This window comes from Panthera pardus, unplaced genomic scaffold (assembly GCF_024362965.1).
Source record: "Panthera pardus isolate Hobbes unplaced genomic scaffold, ASM2436296v1 HiC_scaffold_23, whole genome shotgun sequence".
Taxonomy (NCBI): domain Eukaryota; kingdom Metazoa; phylum Chordata; class Mammalia; order Carnivora; family Felidae; genus Panthera; species Panthera pardus.
The window spans coordinates 2,911,011-2,931,049 of record NW_026526799.1 but is presented as its reverse complement, the minus strand read 5'-3'; the positions used below and the strand labels follow the sequence as shown (position 1 = coordinate 2,931,049).

The window sequence follows — 20,039 nt, the reverse complement described above, 5'->3', positions numbered from 1 at the left end:
ACGAAGGGTGTGTGTGTCTGTCTGTCTGCCTCTGAGTCTGTCCGTCTTTAGTCAAGTGGAGCAGTTGAGGAGCCAGATCCTTCCAAGGGCACTACACGCAGATTTGATTTTGTTATTTCAAAGGAAATCTCAACAGTCTGTGACTCTTAAGTCTTTGTGGTATTTTTTGTAATACATTAAATTCACTTACTAGTGAATTTCTTTTAAATACACCCTATTGTCAACATTGCTTCACTTGGAAAGAATCTATTTTAATCAGTAAATAACCAGAGCCTTACTTAGTATTAAAAGTTTCAGCTGGTTTTCATAATTTTCCTTTTACAGATGATAACGATTTTATTGTTTCCTTATCATGTGTCTTGTTTCTTATTTTTATATCTGCCTGTAAAAATATGATAGGTAATGATGACCACTGCTGTGCTCTGATATTCTGTCTGGTTCTTCCCTAACTTTAATGAAAGTACCCATTTTAGTCTCAGGTTTTGCTGGTACCCGTTGATTCATGTCTCTTATTTACCATGCCACCAAGTATGCTTTTTTTTCCAACCGAGAATAGATACTAAATTTTATGGGTGTGTTCTCAGCAGCTTTTCTAGTCGCTGTAATTGATGCCGTGGATCATATTTAATTATTTCCTGATTATTCTTCATGGTGCTTGCATTCCTGGGGGAAAAAAAAAAAAGAAAAGCAGCCCCTGATCATTGCACGTTCTTGTCACACACCGTTCTGTTCGGCTAACTAGCATTTCGTCCAGATTTTTCTTGGATGCTAAGTAAGTTTGGCTCTTATTTTCTTGGTATTTCCAAAACAGGAAACTTCATCTCTTACCGCCTCTAGAGCTGCTCCGCGTGATGGCAGTCACTAGCCTTATGTGCTTTCTTAAATTTAAATAGGTTGGGATCAAGTAACATTAAAGGTTCCCTCCATCAGATGCACTAGAAACCACGCGTCCCTCCTGGCTACCGAACTGGATGTGGCTGTTCTAGGGAGATGTCTATAGAAGGTGAGAATTATCTTTCCTTTGAAGGTTTGGAAGTAGTTCACATGTAAAATCATCTGGACTAGGTACATAAGATGTTTGATTCTTTGAGTTTGGTCTGTTGTCTTTCTCCTGACCCGTTCTGTGTATGTGTTCTCTTTATTTCTTTATTATATAAGTTTGTCTTTGTATTTTGATGTTATAGCTCATGTGTGAATTCTAAGAGTTACGTTTTAAGTTCTCTGTAGAGGTCGTTTTCAGTATCGTGTAGGCCGAAATATACTAGGTCCATTTGAAATATGCAGATAATGAATGGGAGTTCTCTGCTAGGAGAGGGATAACCACCAGGCTCTTTATATCCACATATGAACGTTTGTTTCTTAAAATTGTGGTAACAAACATCATGTAACATTTATCATCTGAACCACTTTTAAGTGTGCAGTTGAATGGTGTATTTTTGATGTAAAATTGATCACGCTTTCTGTTTAAAACCTGTACGTATTTCTTTCAGAGATGATCTTCTCTCATATTCATAGCTTTCTGGGTCAGTATGTTTGCTGTAACTCCCAGGACAGGGCTACACGGGGTGCAGTACTGGTGTCTCATTCCTGACGGTGCAGGAGTCCTCATGTACATTATACTGTGTTTCCACGGGGTTTCATCCGCAGAGTCTTTATAATGATACAGTGACTGCAATCACTGTTTCTGTTTACTAGAGTAACTTTTTAAATGTGGGGGCGCCCAGATGGCTGCTCTGTTTGGTGGCTGCCCTCAGCTCGGTCACGACCTCACGGTTAGTGAGTTTGAGCCCCGCCTCAGGCTCCCTGCTATCAGTGCAGAGCCTACTTTGGATCCTGTCCAGCCCCCCCCCCCCCCCCCCCCCCCGCACGCTCACGCTCTCTCTCTCTCAAAAATAATCATTAAAAGATTTTTTGTAACGTACATAGATGTTGACATTTATCAAATGGTCTTTTCTACACCTTTCAGGTGATGTTTTCTCTTTCTTGAGCCACTTACGCCATGAATCACAGTAGTAACACATTTCTTACTATCAAATGAGTCACGTATTCCTGGAATAAGCTATTTGTTGAATGCATTTCAATACGTTAATAAACCAATGAATTCAATTTGTCACTGGTTTTTTTCTGTGTAACGTGTTTATGTTTGTAAGTTGGGCTGACCCGTATTTTTTTTTTAACTTTTTTATTTTAATCTTTACTTTTGAGAGAGAGAGAGAGAGAGAGACAGAGCGTGAACAGGGGAGGGGCAGAGCGAGAGGGAGACACAGAATCTGAAGCCTGCTCCAGGCTCCGAGCGGTCAGCACAGAGCCTGACGCGGGGCTCAAGCTCACGAACCGTGAGATATGACCTGAGCTGACTTGGGATGCTCAACCGACTGAGCCACCCAGGCACCCCTGGCTGATCTGTATTTATATATATATATATATATTTTTTTTTAAATATATATATATTTATTTATTTAGTTTAAGTTTATGGAGTTTACATAAGAGCATCATACCAGCTGCATGAGGCAAATAACAAATAAGGGATAGTTTTCACTGTGTTTTGTTTTATGGAATAGTTTAAATGGCACAAGGATTTTCTGGTCCTCAAACAGTTTTGACAGTAACACCCGTGAAACCACCTACACCTGGTTGGTCATCAGCGTACAGATTTGATAATTTTATCAGCTGTTATTCTCCCTTTCAGGTTCTTTTTACCGTTCCTTGTGCTGGCTTTTGTACTTCATGCTCTCGTATTATTTCAGATTGATTATTTAGTTCATTTGCATGGATACTGGCATTAATATTGATTATAATAATGACATCCCGAGTTAGCATCTGTTAGTGCTTACCACGTGCCAGAACCTCCTGTGTCTTCAGGGCTGAGTATCTGATTTCCTCAGGGCCAAGGGCAGTAGATACATTTTATGGTGGGGAAAACTGAAGTTCACAAAGGTCACGTAATAATATACATAGAAAGCTGGGATTTTTGTCTGCCTCCGTATCTGTAGTTATCTAACCTTTGTTTCTATATTGATTTTTGTTTCCCTTTCCTTTGATCGGTCTTATTGGGTTGTTTGTTATATTGTATTTTTACTTCTATTCTTAATTCCTCATCTATTATAGGTTTATTTTAATTTTTTTTAAGTTTATTTATTTATTTTTGAGAGAGAGACAGAGAGCGAGCAGGGAAGGGACAGAGAGAGGGGGAGAGGGAATCCCAAGCAGGCTCTGCACTGTGAGCACAGAGCTCAATGTGGGGCTCAAACTCACAAACCGTGAGATCATGACCTGAGTCGAAACCAATAGTCGGACACTTAACCAACCGCCTGAGCCACCCAGGTGCACCTGTTTTTTTTTTTTTCCTCAAATGTTTTTATTTATTTTTGAGAGAGAGAGCAGGGGAGGGGCAGAGAGAGAGGGAGACAGGGGATCTGAAGTGGGCTCTGCGCTGACAGCAGAGAGCCCGACCCGGGGCTCAAACTTAGCAACCGTGACATCATGACCTGAGCCTAAGTTGGACGCTTAACCCGCTGAACCACCCAGGCGCCCCGGTTACAGTTTTTAATACATTAATGTAGCACCTTTATGAAGCCTTACCTCCTATTTATCACTAATTGTCTCGTTTTATTACCGTCTTTGAGAAGATTTGGTTCATGTTTTTCCTCCTCTTCTAATGAATGTGTTCATGGCCTGAATCTTAGTATAACCTTGGCTAGATTTCTTCAGTTTTATACATTGTTCTCTTTATCACTGCATTTGTCTGTGTGCCTCCCGGCCCGTGGCTGTAGCTGCACTTTACAAATGGAACCAGCTGTGGGTCCCTTCTGCTCCGAAAGCACCGGGCTGTGCGGTGGCAGGAATCCCCTTGTCTGTGACCTCAGGTGAATTGTTGGCATATGGTTTGGCAAAATGCTTGTTCCCCGGGTTAAGGGGTGTCCGCTGATCCTTTTTTCATGGACCGAAGCAATTGGCTGTAACTGTGTAACTTCTTTTGAATACATAGGTTATCATAGGTTTATAACCTGAGGATTGTCTGTCAATAAGGTCATTGCCTTTCTAGACATTATTTGAGAGCAAAGGATTATTTGATGGAAATTTTCTTCCCCACCATCTCGGAATAGTACATTCTTCTTTTACTCTTAGGTGGCACCTACAAGGTGGAGAGCAGATCTGACCTCTTTTCTTGGTATTTTTCACGCGTGACGGAATGGGGAAATGACGGGACTTTTGTAAATGGTTTAACGAAGGTTGGGAAGATGTCCTTGTTGATTGGTGTAATAGTCTTCTCGTTGACAAGGTGAGATCTGATTTTTTCCCAGCGGACAGACAATGGGCCAGTTGCCAGAAAGCCCAAAAAACACGCTCTCGTGCCCCTCGGTTGACTGCGTGACTCCAAGATGCGGCGAGCCCGCTTGCAGGCAGGCGTGTGTATCAGAGAAGCTTTCACGTCGGCTCCAAACGAGGAGACGTGGACAGGCGCGTACTGTTTAGGAGAGCAAAGACAAACAAACAAACAAACAAACCAAAATGGCAACAACGTAAATGTCCGTGGACGGAAGGGTGAGGAAGTAAAATGGGGTACAGTCACGAGGAAAAAAATACCATCCCAAGTGAAAGTGAATGACACTGGGCACCGGCTGGGGTCAGTCTCACGGAAACGGTGGATTTGAAAAGCAAGTTGCCGAGCGTTTATGTGGAGGTTAAAAACCTGTAAATAGCAACAGATACATGCATAATAAATGATACACGGAAAGGTAAACCGCAAATTCAAGGCAGTAGCTCCCTGGAGAGAGGGTTTGGTTGAGGAAGGGGGCGCGCAAAGACGGGAAATGTCTTTGTTCTTCCCGTGACTCGTAGGCTTGTGTTGCCTGTTCTGATTCGCCTTCTGAGTTTTTTACGCCTTGAGTGTCATCTGCTGTACTTTTTTAAATTAGGAAGGAAGGCAGTGTTAATACCTTTACTTGACATCATTGGTGCCGCCTTAGAGAATTTGTCCCCGCGGGTTGAGCCGAGAGGTGGCCTGGAGTTAGGATGCTTCGGGTTACGCTGCAGCCGAGCGGCGTTTACTTTGTAGTCTTAGGCGAGGTGCTTACCCGCTCTGATCTGCGTCCTACCTTGCAGATGACGATAATGGAAGGCTGTGGGGTGGCGACCCTTCTTTTGTTTCTAAAAATAGCAAACGGCAAAATGTTAAGCAAGGAGCTTATTCCTGTTGATTTCCATGGGAAATGTCGTTAGTTGACTGCCAGAAGTCACACATGTAAAGACAATAAATCATAAGTGAAGCCCTTAAATATGAAGATTAAAGAACACTTTTCCAATCGAATGTGGCTTCTGTTTGAATGCACTTCCTTTTCTCTAAGGAAAGATGTCCAGGTGGGCCGTCATAAGCATTTTGATGCTTCCCTCGTTCTGGGGAAGCCCACCTGAAGAATGTTCCAGCGGTCCGTGTAGAAATCAGAGGCTCTGGCTCTTTCTGAAACTACTTCTTGGCTCCCACTCTTCTTCCTAGGTATTCAGTTACAAAGAATCAAAACTTCTGTCAGCTTCTTCAGGAGAAAACACAGGCTAGCACAGATGACAGGAAGCAAGACGAAGGCACTATGCTTGCGACCCCTGAATTGTCCACATTGCCTTCGGACCCCCGCTCCAAACTTGGCATCGGAGCCGGACTCCAGAAGTAGGCTTCTGGGAGAAGGAGGAGTGGCTGACGGGCGCAAGGCTGTGGCTTGCACCTGGAGGGAGGTGGAGACTTTTCTACCGAGAGGCAAGTGCGCAAGCTTGAACACAGAGTGCGGAAGGAACAGATTCTTCCGTGAGCGACCAGGCCACGTGCCCGGACAGCAAGGCCTCGAGCTGTTGAGGGTGGATTCAGAGTGAAGGTGTGAATTTTTTTTTTTTTTTTTTTTTGCAAGACGTTATTAACTATAAACATGGGCATATATTCTTCTAAAGTACTATTCTGAAAAAAACAGTGATTCACAACACAAATACAAAGCACACCACAGGATTGCAGTATAGTTTGTTTCCTGAAAAGGAAGTGTATTAGGTTTTTAAGCTGTTATTTGCAAGGGAAATCCTTAGTCAGATGTCTGTAATTAGCAGCAGGAGCTAAGAGTACACGGGTTCCGCCTGGAATAAAATAGACTGTGGCCTTCTTCCAGTTTTGTAGCTGGGGAGGAGAGTCACCGCACCTTCAGCAGGGAGTGAAGTCCCTCCGTCCTGTGCAGGTGGGCACTCAGCTCATTCCATCCTGACACTTCACACAAGCTGACGTGGGGACGGAATCCCTTAAGGGGAAGACATCTCTTTAGAATAGTGGACACGTTTTCTTTTCAGTGTAAATATTCTGGAATTTCGTAGCTGAGAGCGAAATCCTTTTCTTGGCCCGAACATTCCTCATTAAAGGGTATTGGGATAGTAGCATTTCGTTTCAATGTGATAGGATTTTTCAGGACCCTGGAGCCACGTTGTCACTTGGCAATCCTTTGTCGCTCCTGCAGTGCACTGAGTCGAGCTGCATTTTGCTCCCCTCGGTGCGACCAGGCGTTCTGGGAGGCTCACAGGTGCATATTAGGCTGGAAAGCACAGGATGTTAGAGAAACAGAGACGTTCTGAGCGTCCACTCTTTTTTCTGCCTCGGTCCAGTCGAGAGAAGAGCACCGTTCTGCGCTTTGTGAGGCCGCTGTTGGCCCTGGGAGCCATTTGAAGCCCCTTTCCTGTCTCCCGAGCTGAGGGTGCCCCCCCCCCCTCCAGCCCCAAGCAGGCAGAACCCAGGAGCTCATTGTCCAGAGAGCTGCTCTGTCCCCAGTTTGCGGGCCTTTCTCAGAGCTGTGGCCGATGGAGACCCAAGGCCCACTGGTTCTTTCCTGTTCTCTTCCCTTTTTAGTCCTCGTGGTCTCCTCCAGATGCTTTGTTCTCTTTCTTACTCTGCTCTCATGTTATATAAACCCCATGTGCTCATTTAAGTTCTTCTAGGCACGGACTGGCTTACCCGTAAACTCCTCAGCCTTACTTTTGTTCCCAGAGGCAAGGCTCTTGGGCCAGCACTTTTATCGTTCAGTTTCCTCCGATGTGTCATCTGTTATTGGGCTCTGTTTGCGGTTCCGATATATTGTCAGTCCGTAGTGTTTGGTTTTCATGGTTTCAGTGGTTTGTGTTTTAATCTCATTTTATCACTATTTATTCCAATGGGTTTTTGGCCATCCTTGGACATTTATTTATTCTTCCTTGTGAACTTCAGATCATTTTATTACATTCCAGTACATTAAGTATTTATAGTATGATGTTTCATTTACAGAGGTACATCACGATCACCTTTCTTTTACTATAAATAAAGCTCAGTAATATAGAAGACCTAGGCATTGTGATGTCCGTAAACACGCATCCGTACGTACACGTGCTCCTGTGAAAGGCAATAATGTTGTATGAATCTGTAAGTACATTTGGGGAGAATTGGCATCTGTATCCCGTGGAGCCATTTCTCATGACGGGGAGCTCAGGAGGGGGGCGTGACTCACACCCAGCACGACATTGTACCAGCCTCCTAACTTGATTACCACATCACGTAAACAATGAAAATTGTCCCGGTGCTGATCTCTTCGGGGAAGAAGCCCTTTCCATTTTTATACAGGTTCTGAGTTGTGGGCCCCAGGCCTGCCTGTGTGCCCCTGAGCCAGCCGGCAGCTGCCAGAATGACTTCTTCTGCCGCAGGGTCTTACCTGAAACGGGTTCCTGGATATTGGGGAGGTCCAAGGTCTCTTATTTTTAACTTGTGGAGAGAGCAGTTTCTCTCTTGGTGGCATAAATTAATTCTGGCAGGCCTGGGTGACCTGTAATCTAGTTCTGGTTTTTAAAGATTGGATTTGGATTGGACCAAGCATTTGGATGAGATCTTTCTCTGAGCTGACATAGATTTTCCGTACTTTTTCCCTTTCTTCGGACATTTGAGATTTGAGGGTGGGGGGATTTGGGCAAAGGAGGAGGGGACATCAGTGTCTCTCATAAGCCTCTCTCAGGATCCAAAGTCTCTTAAAAGAAAAATGAGATCTAATTTTTTTTTAGCAGGTAGTGAACTATTGTTTGCTTTAAAAAGACAAACTTTTGTTTGCTTAGTTTTATAGACGAATTACTATCTTACATTCATGTATTTTGTGTGTATTATGTATTTGGCTCTGTACTAGGTTGGGTTTTTCATGCTGGGTGCTTGAATTTAGTCTTCCCAATTATTTATAGATCTTTCACAGATTTGATCCCAAACCAGCCAGTAAGGCAACCTGTCTGTTAAGTGAGAAACAACCCTGGTTGGCCGATGGAGACCTCCGGCCAGTCGGCCACTTTGGTGGAAGTCAGGTTGTGTCCGTATGAAGTCAGGTTGTGTCGGGTGATGTCTTATGGCCTTTCCTTCTCTCTTGGTTGGCTTTCCAAGAACCCTCCTACACCTGCCTGGTTTCTCCGACGTCTCTTAGTGGCTCTGCTGTTCTCAGCAGCCTCCCTGCCCTCCTCTCTCTCTGCATTGCTCTAGGTGACATTCAGAAAGCCAGGGGTCCAGAGGCCATTTGGCAGTCAGGATAGGAATTTCCCTCCCTAGAGACACTTGTCACCACCAGGAGCTTTAGAAGAGCATTCGTCACCCTGATTGGATGCATGGGGACCAGGCTGCACGTGGCTGTGCCCAGGAGAGGTCCAGGATGGCTCTCTAGGACTTGAGCCATCTCAGAAGCTCTGGCACTTTCTCTGATCCTTATTCACACCAGCCTTGATTTCTGGGCAGGGGCTGCGTGGGGCACGTCTGCTCTCAAAGCCACCCGTCCCCCTGGGATGGTGGAAGTGGTTCCAGCTCTTAGCCGGGGCTGCAGCTACTCCGAGATGAGCACAAGGGGGCGGCCTTTTCCATCGGTTCTCCGTGTATCAGAGGAGAGAGGAACAAAGGCAGGCGACAGTGAACGCGCGTGCAGGAGCCCTGCCCGAGCCGCGTGTGAAACTTGGAACCGTGAACCGTGTGTACGAAGAGTGCTGAGCTGTCTGGTGAGGGGACTGAAGCTCGTTAACCCAGCCGGGGTTCTGGCTTGGCTGCTGTGAACCACACCCTCTAGCCCAGGGCCCTGCACGTGGCACGAGGGCACTTTGGACAACTGCAGGTTTACAGGTGTCTGTCACCAAAGCAGGAAACTCAGTCGTGGTTTCCGCTTGGTGTTTGAGCCTGAAGAACAATTTTATAGCTGCCATTTAAATTTATTTTGGTCCTTCCTCCTTCTCTCCCTTCCTTCCTGCCCTCCTTCCCTCCTCCCCTCTTTCCCTCCTCCCCTCCTTCCCTCCTTCCCTCCTTCCCTCCTTCCCTCCTTCCCTCCTCCCCTCCTTCCCTCCTCCCCTCCTTCCCTCCTCCCCTCCTTCCCTCCTCCTGGCCCTCCCACCTCTGTTCCAGGCACTAAAGCCATCGTTTTAGCTGTATGTTTTTTCCCTTTGGTTTTCTCTTCATCTTAGAAACTGAGTTGTGACTCCTTGCATTGTTTCTACTTGGGAAAAAGCATTACTATGAAAAGATATGCTGGTTCGTAGGCAGTGAAGCAGAATATAAAACCTCACTAATATCCTGATCTCCCATGCAATTAGAAGCACATTGTCACCGGTTTTATGTTCCCCAGATGACTGTTTGTTAATTTACAGCCGTTCGGTCACATTTCAAAGGATTCGGGTCTGTTGGTTCAAGCGCAGGTTTGAAGCAAGAGTTGCTGTTCCTTCACCCTCGTGTGGGAATGCGTCTTACCATTTGAGTCTGGAAAGGCTGCAGGAAATCAGATATGCTTTGAAAATCAAAGGCAAAGCCCCGTCCCCCTGGGGGCGGGAATGCAATAGGGGCATGTTTTCCTTTAGGTTTCTACAGAAGCAGCAATTAGTAGATTTATTGTGTAATAATTGTTTTTCTTCAAAGCCACAAGCCTTCAATTTTTCCAAAATGACCATTGTCATTTCATTTTCTCAACAGTCCACATTTGCATATCTTTTGTTGACTGAGGAGGGAAGCCACATTTGTAAGTGCTGTTGAAGGACACATCAGGCCACCTGACCAGCACTCACTGAGCACCTAGTGCGTGCTGGGTGTTAAGTGAGTCACCTCCGTGTAGGTTTGTTCCCAGCAGCCTCACCGGACACTTGAGGGGCACATTTGCCATCCTTGTTTGCCCCTGGGCAGTCGGAGACCCGGGAGGTTTCAGTCACAAAAGAGGACTGTCCTGGCCGCCCCTTCTGAGCTGGATTTTGTTTCCTGCTCAGTTAGTTGTGTGGCCGAGATTATGTTAAATACTTCTGCCCCTGGCCCTCCTTGCTTTGTCCGATCTTCTGGTCTTTGAAATGCTGTTCTGCTGTGATTCGGGACCTCAGGTCTACGGCCATACCACCCTGAACGCGCCCGATCTCGTCTGATCTCGGAAGCTAAGCAGGGTCGGGCCTGGTTAGTACTTGGATGGGACCTCAGGCCTGCAGAGTCCTTGAATTTCATCCTTCCCATAGTCCAGTCCTTGCTTCCTGTAAAAAGGGAACCTAAGACTCAGAGAGACCCCGTCTTTTCTCAACTTGGTTGATGAGCGTGGAAGGTGGAACCCAGGTCTTTCCTTGATAAGGGAGAAAACCGTGGGAAGGACCGGAGGAGAATCACTGGGCTGCTCCCCAAAGGGAGAAGAGAGAAGCGGACCACTGAGAAATGGTCAGTTTTCCCTGGTTTAGAAAGAAGCACGGGGCACCAGGGTGGCTCAGTCGGTTAAGCGTCCGACTTCGGCTCAGGTCACAATCTCTCAGTCTGTGAGTTCGAGCCCCGTGTCGGGCTCTGTGCTGACAGCTCAGAGCCTGGAGCCCGCTTCGGATTCTGTGTCTCCCTCTCTTTCCGCCCCTCCCCTGCTCATGCTCTGTCTCTCTCTGTCTCAAAAATAAATAAAAACATTAAAGAAAAGAAAAGAAAAGAAAAAAGAAAAGAGGCGCTGTATACAGAGGTGAGGTAGTGAGACTCCCGTCCCCGAGGAGATGTCTTTTCCAGCGGCCCATGTACTTCTTCACTGCTGATACCACACCCCAGCGGCCTTGACTTGTCCTGTGTGTGGACCTCACAGAGCCTGCGCCCCCCACCCCCCACCCCCAGGCCTGGTGCCTTGGCTCTCACCACTCTTGAATACATCAGGGTTTTTAAGAGTTTATTTTTATTGAGATGTAAGTATAACACTGTCCGAAGTTCATGTGTGCATTGTGTTCATCTGCATCATTTGGATCCCACCGTACGATTCCCCTGTGGCGTTAGCTTCTGCCCGTATCATGTCACATGATCGTTTCTTTTCTGCGGCGGGAACACATCAGATCTGGTCTCGGGACTTATTTATCTGCTGGTTGCAAGTCTGTCCCTGAAAACAGCATCTCCCCTACTTCCCCCGCCCCCCAGCCTCTGCTGGGCACCATTTTCCTCTCTGTTTCTGAGTGAGGCTTTTTCAGATTCCACATGTAAGGGAGATCATACGGTATTTGTCTTTCCCTGTCTGACTTGCCTCACTTAGCTTGGTGCCCTCAAGGTCCACCATCCACATTACGGTGAATGGCAGGATTTCCGTCCTTCTTAGAGCTGAACAATATTCCATTATTATTCCATTAGAGTATGACACACGCCACGACTTCTTTGTCCATCCCCCCGTTGATGGACACGTAGGATGTTTCCTACCTTAGCTGCTGTGAATAAGGGGGTGCAGATGTCCTGTTCCCGTTTCTTCTGGATCTATACCCAGAAGTGGGATCGGCGAATCACGTGGTAGCCGTGTTCGTGTGTTTTGAGACTCTCCGTATTGTCGTATGGCGGCCGCCCGTTCGCATCACCGCCAGCAGCGTGTGCGTCGGACTTTCCTACGTGTGTGTTTCGGCCCGTGCCGTCTCTTCTCCCCTGGGTTCTCTTCTCCTTTGCTGCTGGTGAACTCAGACGCACATCCCGGCCCACGTGCCACTTCTCTGAAGCGTTCTCCCGCCGCTCCTGTGCACACATCTGGCTCCTTCCTTTGAATTCCTGCCGCTTTTAATACGTTGGTCGTAGAGCGGCAATTGTATGCCGCGGTTCCTGTTTGCGGTTGGTGTCTCTGAGCTCCTGGGCAAGGATCCCCCCACCCTGGGGCCTGCTCCCCGTGGGGGTGCGTGACCCGGCCGGTGCGGTTGACCAGACAGCCGCGGACTGGCCCTCCGCGTGCCCTTCTGAGCGCAGGGACGGGATGGAATTTGGAGCCAGAGGACGAGAGTCTGTGGAAAGCCTGGGAGATGTCATCACCGCTATTCGTTGGTTTGCTGGCGTTTCCCTCCAGGACCTCCGAGGTCCTCCCCGTCAGAAAGGGTGGGTGGGGCCCTGCTGACCAGGCGCTCGGGTTCCAGCCCGTGACCCCTGGCCACACCCTCTGCTCCGCTTCCCTGTCGCTTCTCGGGTTCAGTGTGTTCACCAGAAGGTGGTTTGTCCCGAGAGTTGACGTCGCAGGACGTGTGGTCAGGCAGGCTGGGTGTGGCACACGTGCGACGGTGTCTCTCCTGCGCAGAAGTACTCCTCTGCCCAGATGTGAGATGGCTTGAGGCTGTTCGCGGCCTGAAGTCTCATAGCTGTGAGACTACAAGTCATGTAACGGAGGTCGGACCACAGCTTTCTGAATCGTCTCACTCTTTGAGTAACTTTTTTGGATTTGTTTGTGCCATAGAAGTCTAACGCGTTCATAGTTACTTATAGTAAACTTGGAAAACAGTTCCCCTCACGACGTTAGACAAGTCTACAACTGGAACCAGGTGTGTTAACCTGCTTTGTGTTAAAATACAAAACTGTCTTTAAAAACAAAAGCCCCGTGTTTCCAAAGCTCAAGTTATGACCAAATTTAAAGGTACGAAGAAAATTTTTGTTTAATGTTTATTTTCGAAAGAGAGGGGGAGGGGGAGGGGCAGGGAGAGGCTCCAGGCTCCCAGCTGTCAGCACAGAGCCCGACACGGGGCTCAAACCCACAAACCGTGAGATATGACCCGAGCCAGAGTCAGACATTTAACCTACTGAGCCACCCAGGCGCTGTCCCACCCCCCCCCACCCCCCGCCTTTTTAAAATCTTTTTTACTGTTTTACATTTATTTTTAAATGTAACAAGTTTGTAGTTATGTTCTTTGCAAACAGCACAGAGTATTTTTGTGTGTGTGAACCCTTGCTTGTTTTCCATTTTCTTCAGTATGCCCCACTGACCTTCAGACCCTGAAAACAGGACCGTGGTGGGGAGGGGTATGGGCGGGAGGGGGTGAGCCCCGGAGCCCATGACTGCATCTCCGTTCCGTGGGAAAGTGGGCCGTTTATTTTCATACCAAGGGAGACCCCCCAGCCTGGCCTGTGTGGGTTGTTTGCTTTATGCCTGTTGTCTTGGAGACGTCGTTGTGGCCCCTTTCCCTCCTGAAAATCCTAGTTTGGATGATGGATTGTGTGGTCCACTCCAGTTATGATCGAAATATTTGTACTTGATTATTTTATTTTATGCTTTGATGTTAATGGGGTTTTTTTCCTGCATTTTTTATGCTATACTTTTGCGTACTGTTGGATTCCTTAATGTTTTAGAAGGCATGTCCTATTTTTAATTGTATGAATTGTTGTCTTTGATTTTTCAAATCGTTGTTTCAACTTAAGAGTCAACACTGAAATGCTCTCGTCTGTATCCCACCGATTTAAGGCTGAGACTATAAATTCCTTCAGGATGGTACCTGACTCCTCTTTGTGATTGACGGGGCCTAGGAATGTGCTTTGAACTAGGTAAGAGCTCACCCAGTGTGTCTGGAATGAGTCTTGGGAAGCGGTCTGGGCATGTGGAGTGAAGGGTGAAGTCCAGTGGGTCTGGGATCGGAGGGACGTCCCGCCGATGGAGGAGCCAGGTTGAGCTGGGGCTGAGGAGTCCGCGAGACCCAAGGCACCACTGACCGAGCCCGGTTTCGGAAGAGATGCCGTTTATCTTGTTCTGTTCGCCGGGGCCCCCCAAGAAGTTCCCCGTGAACTCTTTTTCAGTTGGACTTGTTTCTCAGAGGTTCCACTGGTGCCAAATAGAAAGACGAAGGAGTTTTCCCTTGCCCAAGCAGAGAGCAGCAGCTCGATGTGGCCAGCGGGACCGTCCGCGAGGACACAGACCGCCGTGAGGACGAGGAGTGTGGGGGGACGGTCACTGCAGAGCCTCGCAAGGAGACCACGGAAGAGGCCAGAGATTTCTCTGCGCGTATTCCGCCGATTGAGCCATGGGTACTTGTTAGGGAAAGTCTCGGCTTCCTAATTTGAAAGCAAGGTGTATGTAGTAACCCTTACTCAGGTTTGAGCCAGGGGAGAGAAGGATGCCCTTTCTCAGACCTTAATTTGTAAAGTATGGCTTGTACTTTAATGGGCATTTTATAACACCAGAAAAAGATTAGTCCTTTTAAAGGCTTTGCCAAATTTTACTCTAGCCAAGTGCCTTCAAGTTTAGGCAGGATATAGACAAACCTGTTTTTACCTGTGATACTATAGACTGTCACGAATAAAAACCTTTGACAATGAGAAAGGACAGTAATCTTTGACTTTGTGTGGACTGTAACGGTCGCTTATCTGCAAAGCTACAAGGGGATACAACTGAGTGTAAAAAGGGATGGGTGTGGATAAATTGGGTACAAACATTCTGTGCCAAGTTATTAGGTAGCTGTTTACAACATGATTGATGCTCAGCAGATGTAAATATCGTTGAATCTGTATTGTTTTTCTCCAGCAAGTGTGTGTATTTGCTCATTGAGTTCACTGTTTCATTTTCAGGATCCAGTGGCCACAAACCAGAGCATAATCCTCGGGTGTTTTCTTTTTTTTTCAGTGTGTGTGTGTGTGTGTGTGTGTGCACGCACACACGGGTGTGCTTAAGATTTGAGTTGTTTTCTATACCTGCCTGTTCTCTGTTGGCAGATGTCACTGGTAGGCTTTCGTTTTGATTTCACTCGTTTGGATTTCAGAGGTAGCACGTGCTGATAGTTAATATCTGGACAAATACTGAGATGTCACAGAAGTAACAGTCTCGTCTCTGCCACCAATTCTTTGTTGTTACCACCAGTAACACATTGGTGTGTGTTCTTCCGTGGGTGTTCCCCATACGGTACATACACTCCCCCTCTCTCTCTCTCTCTCTCTGTCTCTGTCTCTTTCCTCTGTTCTCCGGAACTGGTACTCAATATATCATTATTCCGGTGCGGTTCAGCAGACCCGCCTCGCACCCTCGCTCCCCGTGTTGGGAGGGATGTTGCGTGACAGGTGTGTATAACCTGTCCTGTGCGTGTATCACGTTCTTCTGACACAGCTTCAGGTTCATTACTGCCATCAATTTCTTTATTGATTCACACGAGGGCTTTGCACCTTACCGAGCGGTGGAACCCACACGCGAGATGTTTGTTAGAACGCCCCGTCAGGCCTAGAGCAGTAAGGTCTGACCACGAGGGCTGCTGGGCATCATTTATGAATAATTCTAGCTTCTGTAATTCATAAAGGACAAACTGGTACATCCACTTGTGTTTTAATTATTTTAGTAGGTTCCGGACGTTTCCACACCTGGTCTTAGTGCATTTGTTACTTGCAGACCCGGTGTGCCTGGCCTTCTCTGCCCCAACAGTTGTTAAAAAAAAAAAAAAAATCCCATTAGCTGTGTCTTTAGCAGTTCTTTACTTCCGTATTTGTGGCTGGCTCTTGGCCGCATATTCTGAGTGGATGAGCGTAACTCTATAAATGTCATTCGACCAACACGTGTGTGTTCAAGTCTGAGATTTCTCATGGTTGGTATTCTGTGTCCATTTTCCTGGTGATGATTTTATCACCAACCAATTAGCTACAGCCAGAGATTGCCACTTTGCCACAAATACAGAGCTCTTTGTCAGAAAGACCACCCACAGCTCCTGAAGACCGACTTTCACACTGGATCACACAGTTTGCAAAAAGTTTTCCAAGGGAGTGAGCATGATGGGTTCGAGTGCAAGCCTGGGGCGCTTGACCAAAACCCCTGTTTGTGCCCGGTCACATATGGACGGGGTGTGATCGTATGAAGGTGCCTGGCCTGAGGCGCCCCCGGTGCGATGCCGAGCCAGACCTGGAGTAGAGTCTCACCGCTGTGTGCCCACGTCCAAGGTTGAAGGGCAGCGTCCAACTGAATGATTTCAGTTTGGGATTTCACGTCCAAATCCATTTCTAATATGATCGCCTTATGTTTTTATAGCATTATACGCTTTTCAGAATGCTTTTATCTGTCGTATTTGATCTGTGCAGTCTGCTCTTAGCTTCTATATTTCAAAGGCCAGTAATGGTTCGGTTGGAAGTAATACCTATTAGCAGGGTGACTTGGAAAACTTTGAAATCATTTCCAGGTGCGTTCCACAGGCTGCGTTTGAATGATGAAACCATAAACTTGCTTTCCCGTAAAAGAAAACTTTGCTGCTTTAAGTGATCTTTGAAATTAGCAGCCTCCCAGGTTTCCGTCTTCTTGTTGTTTTCCTCCGTCTTTATAAGGAATGGATCCAGTTGACGTGGAGAATGAGTAGCTTGTGCGGGGAAGCTGAGGATGTGACCGAGGGGAAATACGGGGCCAAGAAAACTGTCCATTTTCCTTAAATACCTACGGTGCTGGAAATGCATTGTAAATAATTTTCACTATAGAAAATCCCTCTCACTTTTGGTTTTTGTTTCTTTGATCACCGTAGGGATACAGACTAGGATGGAGAAAACCCAAGGAGAATCAGAAAATAAAACAATAGCTGGGCAGTATGTTTATCGGGGGACTTTATTCAGATTTTACCTGTGACCCAACGTCCCTTTTTATTTTTATTTATTTATTTATTTATTTATTTATTTATTTTAATGTTTATTTATTTTTGAGACAGAGACAGAGCATGAATGGGGGAGGGTCAGAGAGAGGCAGACACAGAATCCGAAGCAGGCTCCAGGCTCCGAGCCGTCGGCACAGAGCCCGACGTGGGGCTCGAACTTGTGGAGTGTGAGATCATGATCTGAGCCGAAGTCGGATGCTTAACCGGCTGAGCCACCCAGGGGCCCCACCAACGTCCCTTTTTAAAGCGTTCCACAGACTTTAAAGATAGGGTGTGTGCCCGCACACACACCCCTGATGCTACTCAGGACGCGAACGAGTATCATTTGACACAACAGTAGGACGCCTGTGCTCGCCAGCCCTGTCCGTACCTACCGACGATTGCCTCACCGAGCTGGCACGGTGAGTCTCAGGCCTTCCCTCTTCTCCTGAGGACTCAGGAGTCCCACGAAACCCGAGTCCTCTGGCGCAGACGATCCCCCTCCGGAGCGGACACGGAAGAGTCGGTGGACCTGTGGAGAGATGGAACGTTCCAGAAGAGACCGGTTTGACCAGCGAAAGCGATGGGACCATCTGAAAGGGACTCCTTGTAAGAAACCAGGGAGAACCTAGGAAAATGAACGATCGTCCCGAGGTGAGACTAGCAGGGTGAGGCGCTGGTGCAAACCAGAGCAGATACTCAAGAAAAACAAATGAACTGAGGACAGAAAAATGACAGATAGGGCTGTGGGATTTTCAAACAAAGCAGTGGAGGGGCCGCTCCAAGACCGAGGAAGCCTGAGTCAGCGCACGAGGAGAAGGCCCTGCAGAAATGCCGAGTGAAGAGCTGGGACGTGGGGAACAGACGCCGCGGACTCGATGCACGGCCGTGTGTACCAACGTGCGTTCGCTGTCACACCAGAAAGAAATCCTGGAAGAAGAGTTTCCGGGGACAGAGCACGGAAGGGAGAGACACAGTGGAGGCTGGAGCAGGAGCGCACGAGAAGAGACCCCAGAGAAATCTCGAGAATTTCAAGAATAGAAAAATATATAGGGGCCCCTGGGTGGCTCAGTCGGTTGAGCGTCCGACTTTGGCTCAGGTCATGATCTCATGGTTCATGGGTTCGAGCCCCGCGTCGGGCTCTGTGCTGACGGCTCAGAGCCTGGGACCTGCTTCCGATTCTGTGTCTCCCTCTCCTTCTGCCCGTCCCCTGCTCGCACTCTCTCTCTGTCTCAAAAATAAATAAAAACGTTAAAAAAAAATTTTTCTTAATTAAAAAAAAAAGAATCAGGGGGAATTTGGTGGAAGAAAAACTAGTATTAGAACGATGACAAGACTTATTCAGGGGCGCCTGGGTGGCTCAGTCGGTTGAGCGTCCGACTTCAGCTCAGGTCATGATCTCGCAGTCTGTGGGTTTGAGCCCCGCGTCGGGCTCTGTGCTGACAGCTCAGAGCCTGGAGCCTGCTTCTGATTCTGTGTCTCCCTCTCTTTCCACCCCTCCCCTGCTCATGCTCTGTCTCTCTCTGTCTCAAAAATAAATAAAAACATTTTAAAAAATTAAAAAAATATATATATTAAAAAAAATTATATATATATATATATATACATACATGTATGTATATACTCCAGAACATCCACATAGTTTAAAGCAGGGATACCCATGAGAAAAAGAAAAAATTAGGTCAGCATCAGGCTTCTCTTCTGGCCCCCAGAATTCAGAGTGGGGGAAACCGTGATTCGTGAATTCTCTGTCCTCCCGGGTCCATCTCAGTCCCTTGTTAGAACATGAGCTTAATTCAGTAGGTGTATATCCTCCCTTTCTGTGTGTGAATTAAATGTAAAAACTGGATTCTAGACTTCAAGCAAAATCCCAAGTCTGCAGAATAGAAACCGCAGAGGCTGTTATATCATAAAATAAACTAGAAACAAAAGTCAGTAGTAAATCTTAATTCAAAATTATTCTCGCCAGTTAGATATTAAAATACCACCTCTTAAGTCACTTTTAGAGCAAAGTGGAAATTAAGTTTGCATCTACACGGTGTCGTAATCCCTTGATTTGAAGCACTTGAATTTCATGGTAACCAAACGGTGTTAGCGGAGGTTCCGCCCAGTTTACAGTAATTTTTTTCACCATTAGAAGTAGAAAGTGAAAGTGGAACTTTGACCGTATATCCCGGCCTTGGCTCCCCTGCTCACTGGCAGGTGCTCCCCCGCAGGAAACTACTGCAGAGACAGCTGTGTTCGGTACCCCCGCCAGCTTCCTTTGTAAGGTGGTGTGTAACAGAGAGCATCTGTGAGATGGCACTAAAAATAGATCAAAAACAGCTTACGCAAGAAAGTTCAACAAAACATCCAAGGGGTGCGGTGAGCAGGAAGCTCAGGGTTCAGGGGAACGGTGAACGATTCAGCTCCAGAAAGTAGCTGACGGCCCTGCAGGCCGAGGTCCCGGTGGGGAGGAGCTCAGCAGAGGACCTGTGTGAGCCCCCGAATTACTGGGACCGGTCCCACAGCGCCGCAGGGGAGAGCAGCGTGAGCCCCCACCGCCAGAGAGGACGCAAGCCCCGGGAATGCTGTTCCTGCAGGAACAGGAGCAGAGCCACGTCACGTCAACAGCACCCTCCAGCAAGCTGCAGTGGCAGCTCGGGTCTGGAAGAGCTGTCCTGGACCCTGCAGGGCAGGGAAGAGGGCGCTGCGGGGCTCACAAGAGCCAGGTGTTCAATTCTCGGGAATTTTGCTAACCAGTTATTAAACTCAGCCGTGATTATAAAGTAAATTATATAATTTGTAAGTAAGCTAAATTCTCAAAACTAAAGGTAATAGATATTCGAAAAAGGATCCAGAAATAAGCTTCTGATGCTTCTGGCAGTCGCAAAAAAAACAGTGAAGCCGGAACACCTAATTTTCAGGAATGGTTCCGTTCAGCCTGATCCAGTGTTCGACTGCTAAAGCAGCCATTTCCATTTATTTTTTATGTAAAGAGAGTATATTCTATGCTGGGCCTTACCAGAGAGGCAGACAACGCGGCAAGTACTTTAGAGTATTTTTGTGTTATGTTAATGGCCTTTCCTCCTAGTGCCCAGCGCCTGGCATTTTATGGATATTATTTATCTATTTTAAAAAAAATTTTTTTTAATGTTTATTTATTTTTGAGACAGAGAGAGACAAAGCATGAACGGGGGAGGGTCAGAGAGAGGGAGACACAGAATCCGAAAGAGGCTCCAGGCTCTGAG

At 47.0% G+C, this 20,039-nt stretch overlaps 1 protein-coding gene across 1 annotated transcript in view; it reads left to right on the top strand.

Moving 5' to 3' along the window:
• Positions 1-20,039, top strand: part of EFL1 (elongation factor like GTPase 1) — a 121,202-nt gene that overhangs the window by 52,616 nt on the left and 48,547 nt on the right.